Source organism: Cetorhinus maximus, chromosome 22 (assembly GCF_964194155.1).
Source record: "Cetorhinus maximus chromosome 22, sCetMax3.hap1.1, whole genome shotgun sequence".
Classification (NCBI taxonomy): domain Eukaryota; kingdom Metazoa; phylum Chordata; class Chondrichthyes; order Lamniformes; family Cetorhinidae; genus Cetorhinus; species Cetorhinus maximus.
In genome coordinates this window covers 46,202,787-46,214,135 of record NC_135900.1, presented here as the reverse complement: position 1 = coordinate 46,214,135, position 11,349 = coordinate 46,202,787, and positions in this window count along the sequence as shown.

Here is an 11,349-nt window from a genome sequence, read left to right as displayed (position 1 = left end):
TTTAGTTCTGGCAGCATACGAATACACTTTCGTACATAGGGTGGGAATTGAATCGCAAATGCCGATGCCCTTAGTCATTTGCCTTTACAAGAAAATGATGAGCATGTTCCACAGGAACTTGTTTTACTGTTAAATTTCTTAGATTTCTCGCAGGTATGTGCTCGACAGCTCAGACACCGGACAAGTTGGGAACCAGTCCTATCTCAGGTAGGAGAACAAGTACTACATGGTTTGTCACAGGAGCCCATATCTGATGAAATGAAACCATACTTCAACAGAAGACATGAAATAACCAGCCAGGATGGCATCTTATTGTGGGGAGCAAGAGTGATAGTTCCTCCAAAGGGAAGGGAATCACTTTTAATTGAACTACGCAATGCCCATCCAGGAATTTCCTAAATGAAGACCGCACCGCGCAGCTACCTATGGTGGCCTGGGATGGATGGCAAACTAGAGAGTTTAGTGAAGCACTGTTGTGCAATGTCAGCAGCTGCAAAAGTTGCCCGTGACAGCTCTTTTACACCCATAGGTGTGACCAGTTAGACCCTGGGTGCGTTTACACATCGACTACGTCGGACCTTTCCTGGGAACGATGTTTCTGCTCATTGTCTACGCCCATTCAAATGGCTGGATGTATATGAGGTGAAGTCACCAATGTCAGCTGCAACAATTGAGTAACTACGTCAGAGTGTTGCCATTTACGGACTACCAGAAGTAGTCTTTTCCAGTAATGGCATTTATAAGTGCTAAGTTTCAACGGTTTATCAGCCTCAATAGTATCTCATGTGAAAACTGCACCATACCATCCATGCGAGAGCCGGTATACGTGAAAAATTTTGGGGAAGGACCAAAGTGGTTACCGGGTGAAAAAAGTGCAGTGACTGGACCTCTATCTTACCACATGGAGGTGGAAGGCTGGATCATCCGTAAACATGTGGACCATTTAAGGAAGAGAGGGTTCCACCAGTTACCATGACTGGGTCTTCATTTCCTGCTGAGGATACTCAACCCAGGACTGACATGTCTGATGTTCCTGGCATTAATAGTTGAGGATACAGAACTGCAAGTGCCCACTGAAGCACCTGATGTTCAGGCAACTCCGGGAAAGGAGGTACCTGACAAAGAATCTGAAGTTGTGGAGCTGCGACGTTCCACATGTACCCAGAAATCACCTGAAAGACTGAACTTGTAAATTCCTTACCCAGTATAAATATTATGCTGTCTTGAAAAATATGTACTTGTAAATATATGTATAGCCAAGTTAAAGGGAGAGGAATGTAGTAATTATGGTTTTATTTAGTGTGTAATGTACCTTTAAGAATAATATGTGTTAGGCAAGATCACGTGATCTGTAATAACCAATAGGAGAGTGGCGCAGGCTACTTTAGCAGTCAATGCAGAGATGGAGTTGGAGTTGAAAGCACACATATAGTTGCTGCTGAGTATATTGTAAATAAACTTAAATGTTTCCACCCAAGAAGTGTCTGCAGATCAACTCTATCATTAATGATACAACTTGGCCACCGTACCATATCAGAGTTAGAAATGAAAAGAGAATGCATAGATTGAATACACTAAGAACACTCCATTAACACTAGCAAGTCAAGGAAACTGCTTGTTCTTAAAGAAACTCTAGTGCTGAATAAAGAAAACAGTCATTTTCAAAAAGTGCTTTATCAACACTCTGGATGCTTATGTCCAGTTAAAAGCAAATACTTTTCACTAGCTATATACTCCCTGAATGTTGAAGCACTTTCAATGAGAGGAACGTACACTTAAGCAAAAGTATCTTGGACCCATAATGTTTGCAGTAATATTACTATCTTTAATTTTTCTTTCCTTCAAAATGTTTTCAAGAGACTTAATGCCAGGATGTTATAACCTATCAAAATAATGTGTGGAGAGCCATTCATTTTTCTGGATAATAAAACTACTCATGAATTTCTTTCAACCCAATATCAACCCAAAGGATCTCAAGAGTTGTTGACACCAGCCAAGTGTTTGAAATGATATATAATGTTGACGTCAATAGTTTTGGCAATTGAAATAGAGGAGAACAATATGGGAATGTTAGTTTGGGATTTCACACTATGCAGTTACAAGTAGTCACTGGTGTTTTTAATTTAAAATAAATGCTACAATTGAGTTAAACTGAACTCACTCTGGATAACATTTACAATACAATAGGTGTAGCAAGTACAGATTGGCTCCCAGACACGCAGTCTGAATCAGTATCCTGAAGACAAAGAAAGCAAGTATGGCCATCCAGTGATTGTCCACATTACTGCTGCTTTGATAATGCGATTCATTTGAACATGGCAGGGTTCATTGCCATGTTAGTCTTGTGGATGTGAAGGTGGAGACAGTCCACTTGACTATAAGTTGTCACTGGAGTTAGGCTTTAAAAACACAAAAAGCTATGAAACCTAAAGACAGACAGCAAAGGGAAAGATGGAATACAGGAAAGGATTAGAAATTAGAATTAGAAAATTAGTTATATGTTAAGCAGGGCAAGTCATGAAGACAAATTGTTTTGATGAAAATAAATGAATTAATCATAATTGGTGTTCTATATGTTCATCTGATTGGAATTAAATTCTTATCAAATATTGTCACACTAACTGTTCACTCAATTTACCTTTAGAGAGATTGAAGACAAACATGCATGAAGGACAAGTATCTGGTCCACACCACAAAGAGATGCTATTGTTGAATCACTGGGTATAACATCATCTAAGGGAGTTAAGCTATACAGTAAGAGTAAGGCACTCAGATTACTTGTGGAGCAACTGACACCACTGTTCCTGAGAATATAACTGTGCCAGACCCAAATTGGTAACAGGGAGCCAGTAGGTTTTAAAGCCCAAGTGCATAAATATAAATCTTTTCATTATGCAGAACTCTGAAGGAGTGTTTACATTGCATCCACAATGAGAGAGACCATATGCAAACCACATTGTGATCACAAAATGAAAAAGGCAAATAGCGCTGACCTTTATGTTTCCATCACCCACTTAAGCAAATATTATGCTGATACCTGTTATCTACTTTTGATTATACACTAAAAGGCATACCCGAAATTCTACGCTTCATCCTGTGCCAAGTCAGTGATATAGTGAATTCTGAGCTACTTTGACCTGCAGAGTTTTAAAATTGGCTGGGGGTTTGGGGGAAAGACTGGAAATTCAGATAATTCATCATTATGTTCATAATTTTCATTCCCTATTCATTGCCTGCCTGACTTGGTTTATGCAACTGAGTGGACAGCCTGCTTTCAAATACCAAAATATTTCTAATAATCAGTTGCAAGAGGTGCCAAAAATCCCTCAGCCTTAACTCTCCCCTCCGATTCATTCCTTCCCCAACACCAGAAGGTAGCTTAACCTCCACTTAGTACTTGCCTGCTCAATGAAATAGAAACCATTAAGTAAGCTGAACAGGGCCAGAATCTTTGTCCATTACTGCTCGGAGGCGCAGAACTATGTGGCCAACTCTGTATGGTCTCTTTTCCTTAATCTTTTGAGTGACGTTGTGGTGGACTGTTGATGTGCTGATGTTGAATTTACAATTTTAGCCAGACTATGTGAAACAACTATCCATGTCACACATTTCTCAGCCTGGAGAGGGCTGTGAGAAATAGTATAAAACTATAAGGGCTGATGTAAAGGCAAGGAATAATAAAGATCTGACTGACTTGAAGACCAGCAAACACATTAAAAAAGGACAGCCACAAAAAGGGAATACAAGAGAAAGCTTGTGATGGGTATCAAGGAAAACATTACAGTTATTTACAAATACATTAAGAATAAAAGAGGGTGGCTAAAATTAATGTGGGTTCCTTAATGACAGCTGCAGGTGATATTGTAATCGAAAGTCAGGCAATGGCAGACTAACTAAGTAGCAACTTTGTGTCAGTATTCACAGGAGAGGATTTTTCTTATTTAGGGTTATTTTGGAGCTGCTAGTAGTGCCAGAATTTATTGCCCACCCTTAATTGCCCTTAAGAAAGTCGTGGTGAGCTACCTTCTTGAGTACAACTGAGTGACTTGTTAGGCCATTTCAGAGGGCAGTTTAGCATTAGCCAGATTGACTATGATAAGACAAGAATAACAAAATAAATCAAGGAGAGGAACTAACTGGATTGTATTGTTAAGAATATGAGACTTTACAAGGCGGTTATATTTTAAACTGTCTCCTTTAAGGTAAAACAGAATGTGCTGGAATGGGGATGGTGAAATCATACTAAACTCTGCCTGGAGATAGGCCCATGTGATTTGGTTGTCATAGGGAAAGAGGTCCAGGCTGAAGCCTATAGAAAATTAAGTGCCAGTTTCCACATTTTGACACAAAGGAGGGGTAGCTGGGCTTTCTGGACAGACTCTCAGACTCAGAGATCCAGAGAGGCTGCTGCTGTGCAAAAGCAAAGGAAATTACTGTTTTATGTTAGTCACTGAGTAGGATGCCGAGGAGAATTGATTTTCGATCCAAAGAGATGGGACTCCTGGAGATTTAAGGACCAAGGAGCCATCGGAGTGGGTCTTGCTGCTGGAAGTCAATTCGAGGATACTCAGAAGACTGAGGGTAGAGACTTTTAAAGATATTTTAACAAATATGAGCTGATCAGAGAGAGCCAGCAGGGATTATAATGGGAAAGTCATGTCAAACAAACCTAATTGAGATTTTTGAGGCGGTAACTAACATAGCAGTTTTTTAAAAATTTGTTCATGGGATGCGGGTGTCACTGGCTAGGCCAGCCTTTATTGCCCATCTCTAATTGCCCTTGTTCAGAAGGCATTTAAGAGTCAACCACATTGCTGTGGGTCTGAAGTCACATGTGGGCCAGACCAGGTAAGGACAGATTTCCTTTATGGACATTTTTTTATATGGAATTCCATGAGACACTCAACAAAGTTCCACATAAGAGAGAATTGTCAAAAGTTATGAATTTGAATTGTAGGATAAAGAATTGCTTAGGAGATAAGAGATGGAGTAGGGATAATGGAGATATATATATATATATATATACAAATTGACAGGATGTGAGTAGTGGTGTCCCCAGGGATCCATACTGGGCCCCATCTTTTTACTATATTTATAAATGACTTGGCTGAAGGAATAGAGAGTATACCCAAGTTTTCTGACCATACTAAGTTAGGTGGCACAGAAAATCGTGTAGATGGAAGCAGTAAATTGAAAGGAACATTAAGTGAGTAGGAAAGAAAACATTCACAGATGGAGCTTAATGTTCACCAAATTGATTCCTGGGATGGCAGGATTGTCGTACGAGGAGAGATTGGGCTGACTAGGCCTGTATTCACTGGAGTTTAGAAGAATGAGAGGGGATTTCATTGAAACATATAAAATTCTGACAGGGATGGATAGACTGGATGCAGGGAGATGTTTCCTCTGGCTGGGGGCGGTGGTCTAGAACAAGGGGTTACAGTCTCACGATACGGGTTAGGCCATTAGGACTGAGATGAGGAGAAACTTCTTCACTCAGAAGGTGGTGAACCTGTGGAATTCTCTACCACAGAAGGCTGTGGAGGCCAGTCACTGAATATATTTAGGAAGTAAATAGATAGATTTCTGGACTCTAAAGGTGTCAAGGGGTGTGGGGAGAGAGATGGAATATGGCGTTGAGATAGGGGATCAGCCATGATCAAAATTGAATGGCGGAGCAAGCTCAAAGGGCCAAATGATCTACTCCTTCACCTATTTTCTATGTTTCTAATGTGGATCTAAGATAGAGCAGAGTATTTTCCAAATGGCAAGAAGCTAGGAACTGTTGATAAGCAGAGAGATTTAGAGATCCAAGTACTGATTAGTTAGTTGAAGGTTAAAAAAATGATAAAGACTAACAGAATGTTGGCCTTATCTCAAGAAAGCTGGAATACAAAGGGGTGGAAGCTATGTTACAGCTGTACAGAGCTCTGGTGAGAGCCCATCTCAAGGTCTGAATTCAATTCGAGGCACCACACCTCAAGGAGGATACACTGGCCATGGAGAGGGTGTAGTGTAGATTCACCAGAATGATACCGGGCTAAAAAGGTTAAATTATGAAGCCCTCATAGTACATGACTAAGTTTGTATTCCCTTGAGTGTGGGAAATCAAGGGGTGATCCAATTGAAGTATTTAAGATGGTTAAAGGATTTGATGGGTTAAATGGAAATAAACTATTTCTTTTGGAGGAAGAGTCTAACCTTAAAAAATATTTTCCCCAAAAAGCTTTAAGGCTAGATCAATTTATTGGTCAACTGAGATTGATAAATATTTGTTTGGCAAGAATAATAAGAGCCACAGAAGGCAGGTAGATGGAGTTAAGATACAGATTAGCCATGATCTACTTGAATGTCAGAACAGCCTCATGGGCTGAATGGCCTACTCTTGTTCCTATATTCCTAAATTCACTTGACTATCAATTACTAACTACATAGAGCTATTAAACCAAGGAAGATGTTGGTGTAAAAGCTGAGAGCAAGGAGAAACAAATAATTGCAGTAGGAATCTTACCTTAAAATTTAAATAATCCACTTTTTTTAAAAGTGTTGGCATTGGCTTAGTTAATATGATTAGGGGAGAATGAAACTTTGGGACTTTCAATTAACAATCTTATCACAAAATGATACCTCTTTCGGGATTTTAGGAAAAGGAAACTGTATGCAGATCAAGAAAACTTCAGTGTCAATACTAATGAATGATTTAAGTAACCTTAACTTTACTGGTGTTGTAAAACTATTGAAACTACAATCTGAACAATGATCTTCTTGGTTTAGATTCTGATATCTCAGTTTTTCATTTTGATTACCCACAGATATTTGAATTTTGGCCTCTTAAAAAGCACTATATTCGGAAAAGGAATGAGATTATCTGCTCCCAGGTCCCTGCCATTCTCAACTGACAATTGCATAGTGCTTGTAAGCACCACAGTTTCTCATAATTTCACATTTCTTCCTCTCGTCTGGCCCTAGGAATAATCCTCTTGGTACTTCCCTCAGGAAGCCTAGTTGAAAACAGGGTCTTCCATTTTGAGCAATTGAAGGTTCAGTCTCATGCAGTATCATTCTACAGCATAAGTACCAACTTTCATCTGGACATCTCATGTATACATATATAGTTTTGATAAATATAATTTTAAATTCAAGTAGCATTTGGTGTTCACCAAAGTGAGTGAATACATTAACTGTCGTCTTTGTTCTTTGCAATGTTGCTAATTCAAAATATTAAGAAAAAATGATGAAACCTTGAATAAACTGTCAGAGAAAGGTAATCCAGAGATTTTTCTTTTCTTCAGTCCTGTTAAATTTATTGCATTCTAAACTATTAAATTGTACAAATGGTGTAAAAATTAAACTTCAATCAATAGGCCATTTGAACATAAATTTAAACCCAAATCATCTTGATTACAAATTAAACACCTGGAGACAACTACACTATTCAAGTCGATGGACCTTTGATTACAAAGTGATTGCTGTCAAGTGCTCTGTTATAAGAATGATCATGCAGATTTGATGAACTGGTTGAAGGAGTAAAAGTCATCAGCGTTACTTTTTGGCAGTGGGATCAATTATAGATTTACTACGTCTTGCTTGATTTTGGTGGCAATTATAGTGCTCTGGATTGTTCTCTCAGCTAGTATTTTTACTCAAAACTGCATTACTTTTATGTCTAGACTAATAGCTTTGTTGTATTTTCAGTGGAAAATCATGAATTCCATTAGTGACAGTTTCTCCAAAAAAAAGTCCAAACAGCAATGTTGGCATGCAACTTCTCAACATTTATGATTATAACGACTGAATTGCTTCAAATTTAGCCAATTACCCATCTGAAGTTTGAGTTGTGTACAAAGGAGTCCTATCTTGGACCATGCAGCATTATAACACCCTATTAACCAGTTTCCAACATTTTGACATCAGATGCCAGCAAAACATAAATTAAAAATTTTTAAATTATTTTTTTCTATGTTTAAGGATAATTTTCTTTAATGACTGTTTTGTATGAAATCTCAACAATGAATTAGAGTTAGACTGTAAAATTGAAGTCAATATTCAAGGGTGGGAAAGCTGGACACATTTCCACATAATATGCCAAACACAAAGCTATACTGAATTGTTTGCCAAATTGTACACCAACAGAGATAATGTCAACAGTAAACAAAAACTCCTGAAGCAGACAGCATTCACTTAAAAAAAACTCACCAAACTCATTGTATTGAGCTTTCAACATTTTTCCACTAATCACTTAGATTGCAATAAAGCACAAGTTCAAAATTTCAATAAAATTAGCAGCTATGGCTGAAGAGGAGATGAGGATAAGGTAATACAAAGTTTCAAAAATTTCACATGTTTAAAAGCTTTGAAATGAAATTATTTCAGTACACAAAGACTCATTGATTTAATTCATCTCCATTAAGAACGGCTGGTGAATTGCTTTATCTGTGACTGATGGACCGCTTTGTGGACATAATGGAAATAAAAGATGAGATCTATTTTACAAAACAGCATAAGTGTAACTATTTACAGTTTCAAAGCCAAATAGATTAAAAATAACAACTTAACTCAAAAGCACTTCAATACTTTTCTCAAGATATGGCATTTTTCATACATTACTGGAGCAACCTGGACATGTTTACATGAGAAAACTAATATACAGAACAACATTCCGTTAAGGTACTTTTTGCCATCAGCTCATCGGGATTTTCTGCACTCCCTGCACAGCATAGCAGGTTGGCATATCCAGGATATGTAGATTTTACCCCATGTCAATCTAGAAAGAAGATAACATAAGGAACTCCCACAACACCTGGGGCTGTGGCCAGGTGTATGGACAATAGCAGATCATTTAAATAATTATTACAACCCTACAAATACAGAAATATTGATTTCCAAGAAAAAGGAAATTCCAGTTTTGAAAGCTGGTTTGCCTGTGGCCTTTGCGCACAATCAAGGAAAATGGTAATTTTTTGTTGTTGCAGAGAAGTTGATTGGCACTCTGGATATGCCTGGACTATATTCACTGTCAATCTTCTAGTCATGAAGTTGTTCAAAACATTGATTAAGGGTCTTGGCTCCAATGTTGTCCACTCCGGACCAATGTTGTACCAGGATTGTGACCCTGTAATTCAAATACATTTGGGCAAGCAGTGTCACAACACCAAGTGAACAGAGAGTGAGCTAATGTACCAGAAAACTACTAATGCTGTCTGCTCAGATATGCACCAAATGAAAAAATATTCACAAATGAAAAAAAAGTCACAAGCACGAATCATAACTCAAAGCTCATTGATGTACCAACTGGATTCATCTTCAGTCCCCTGAATTAATTTATTTGTCCTGTAATATGGTGCCCCTGCCTTCATCCACTAGCTGTACAGGGAAATGTCACTAGTATCATTACAGAAATGATGGCTGGAGCAAGACTCCAAGGATCTTTTTCTATTGAGGCCACTCCTGCTGACCCAGAGCCAAGGCCATTTTATTCCTCATCAATTTAAACAAGAAAGTCTTGTGGGCAAGACCACTATCAATGTAGGTTTGACTGGAGTGATCTCACAAAAATTGAGTATTTGGAGAAAATACAAATGTACTGCTTTCCTATGATTATTGTTTTGCAAAGAGGAGTAACAGATCTTTGAATAATTGCTAAATAACTTGCAGATAAGAATCTTTGGTCATAGAATCTTATAAAGGTCATACTCTATTTTGTTTCCAAATAAGATTCCTTGCCCTTTACAAAAATGCAGTGTCTTGGAATATACCAAGTGTCTGCAGGGAGGCTGTGAGACATTTCAGAAAGGAAATCTGTAAAATCAGCTACTTAAACTATGATGCCACTTAACAGTTGCATGGTACTGTTTTAAACTCATGCATGAAAGTGTGGAGAAAACCATCCCATGCACCTATTGTATCACCAAGCAGTAAATCCACCTGTAACAGGTTTATTGGTTTACTGAGTAAACCTAGATATTTTTCCGTGTGTGTTAGTTTTAACGAAACTGTAAATACATTCTAAATAGAGAAAATATGGGGCACATTTCAATTCAGAAACGTGTCGCTTGGTGATTCAAGTCCACGTTGATGTGCACTGTACTGTCTACGGAAGACATTTAGAGCAAATTCTGGTAAGGTTACATTACAAAAGCAAAATACTGTAGGTGCTGGAAATCTCAAATAAAAACAGAAAATGCTGAAAATACTGGGCAGATGTGATAGCATCTGCCTACAAAGAAACAGGCTGCCAGATATAGAAAAATAGATATCGCAGGATGGCTACAGCACAGGAGGCAGCCAATCAGCTGTCACGTCTGTGTTGGCTCTTTGCAAGAGCCATTCACCTCGTGCCACTCCTCTGCCTTTTCTCCATAGCCCTGAAAATTGTTCCCCTTCAGATGATCCAATTCTCTTTTGAAAGCCACAATTGAATCTGCCTCCACCACTCTCTGACAGTGCATTCCAGATCCCAAACCGCTCACGGTGTAAAATGTTTCCCTCTTTTTGCCTTTTCTTCTTTTGCCAATCACCTTAAATCAGTGTTCTCTGGTTTTCAATCCTTCCGCAAATGGGAACTGACTATCCCTATCTAATCTGTCTAGATTCATGATTTTGAATATCTCTATCAAGATGCATCAAGTTTTAAAGGAAGTACTGAGGCAGGGGAAAGGGGGAGGGGAGGAAAAGAACAAATTGAAATGTTTTCGATAGGGTGGAAGGCAGGAGAAATTAAATGGCAAAAGAGATAATGGTGCAAGGCTAAAGTGGCTGGTACTGGGACAAGAAGCAAACAGTGGAGGTGGTGTAAATGGGAAAATGCAGAATCATCAATAACAGCTACTGTCCAAAAATAAACAAAACAAAAGGGGAGCAGAGGTAACGATCTGAAATTGCTGAGCTCAGTGTTGAGTCAGGAAGGCTGTGAAGTGCCAAAGCTGTATTCATCTTGGTCTTAATGAAACTTCAAACTAGAAAAGAATGGGATGATTCCAGTCAGATTAGACTTTGGTACCTATTTTCTTCCAGAATGGGCAAATAAACAAATAAAATTCAATATGGCAAACTGTGATGTGGTTCATTTTGATGGGAGGAATAAGGAGGCCTCTTTATTCTTTGGGAGGTAACAAACTAAAAAGGGTAGAGGAGCAGAGACCTGGGTATACTGATACTTTTTTAAAAATTCATTCATGGGATGTCAGGCTAACATTTGTTGCCCATCCCTAATTGCTCTAAGAAGGTGATGGTGAGCCAGCTCTTAAACCACTGCTGACTGTATGGTACCCACAGTTCTATTAGGGAGGGACTTCCAGGTTTTTGACCTAGCAACTGTGAAGGAGCTGTAATATATTTCCAAGTCAGGAT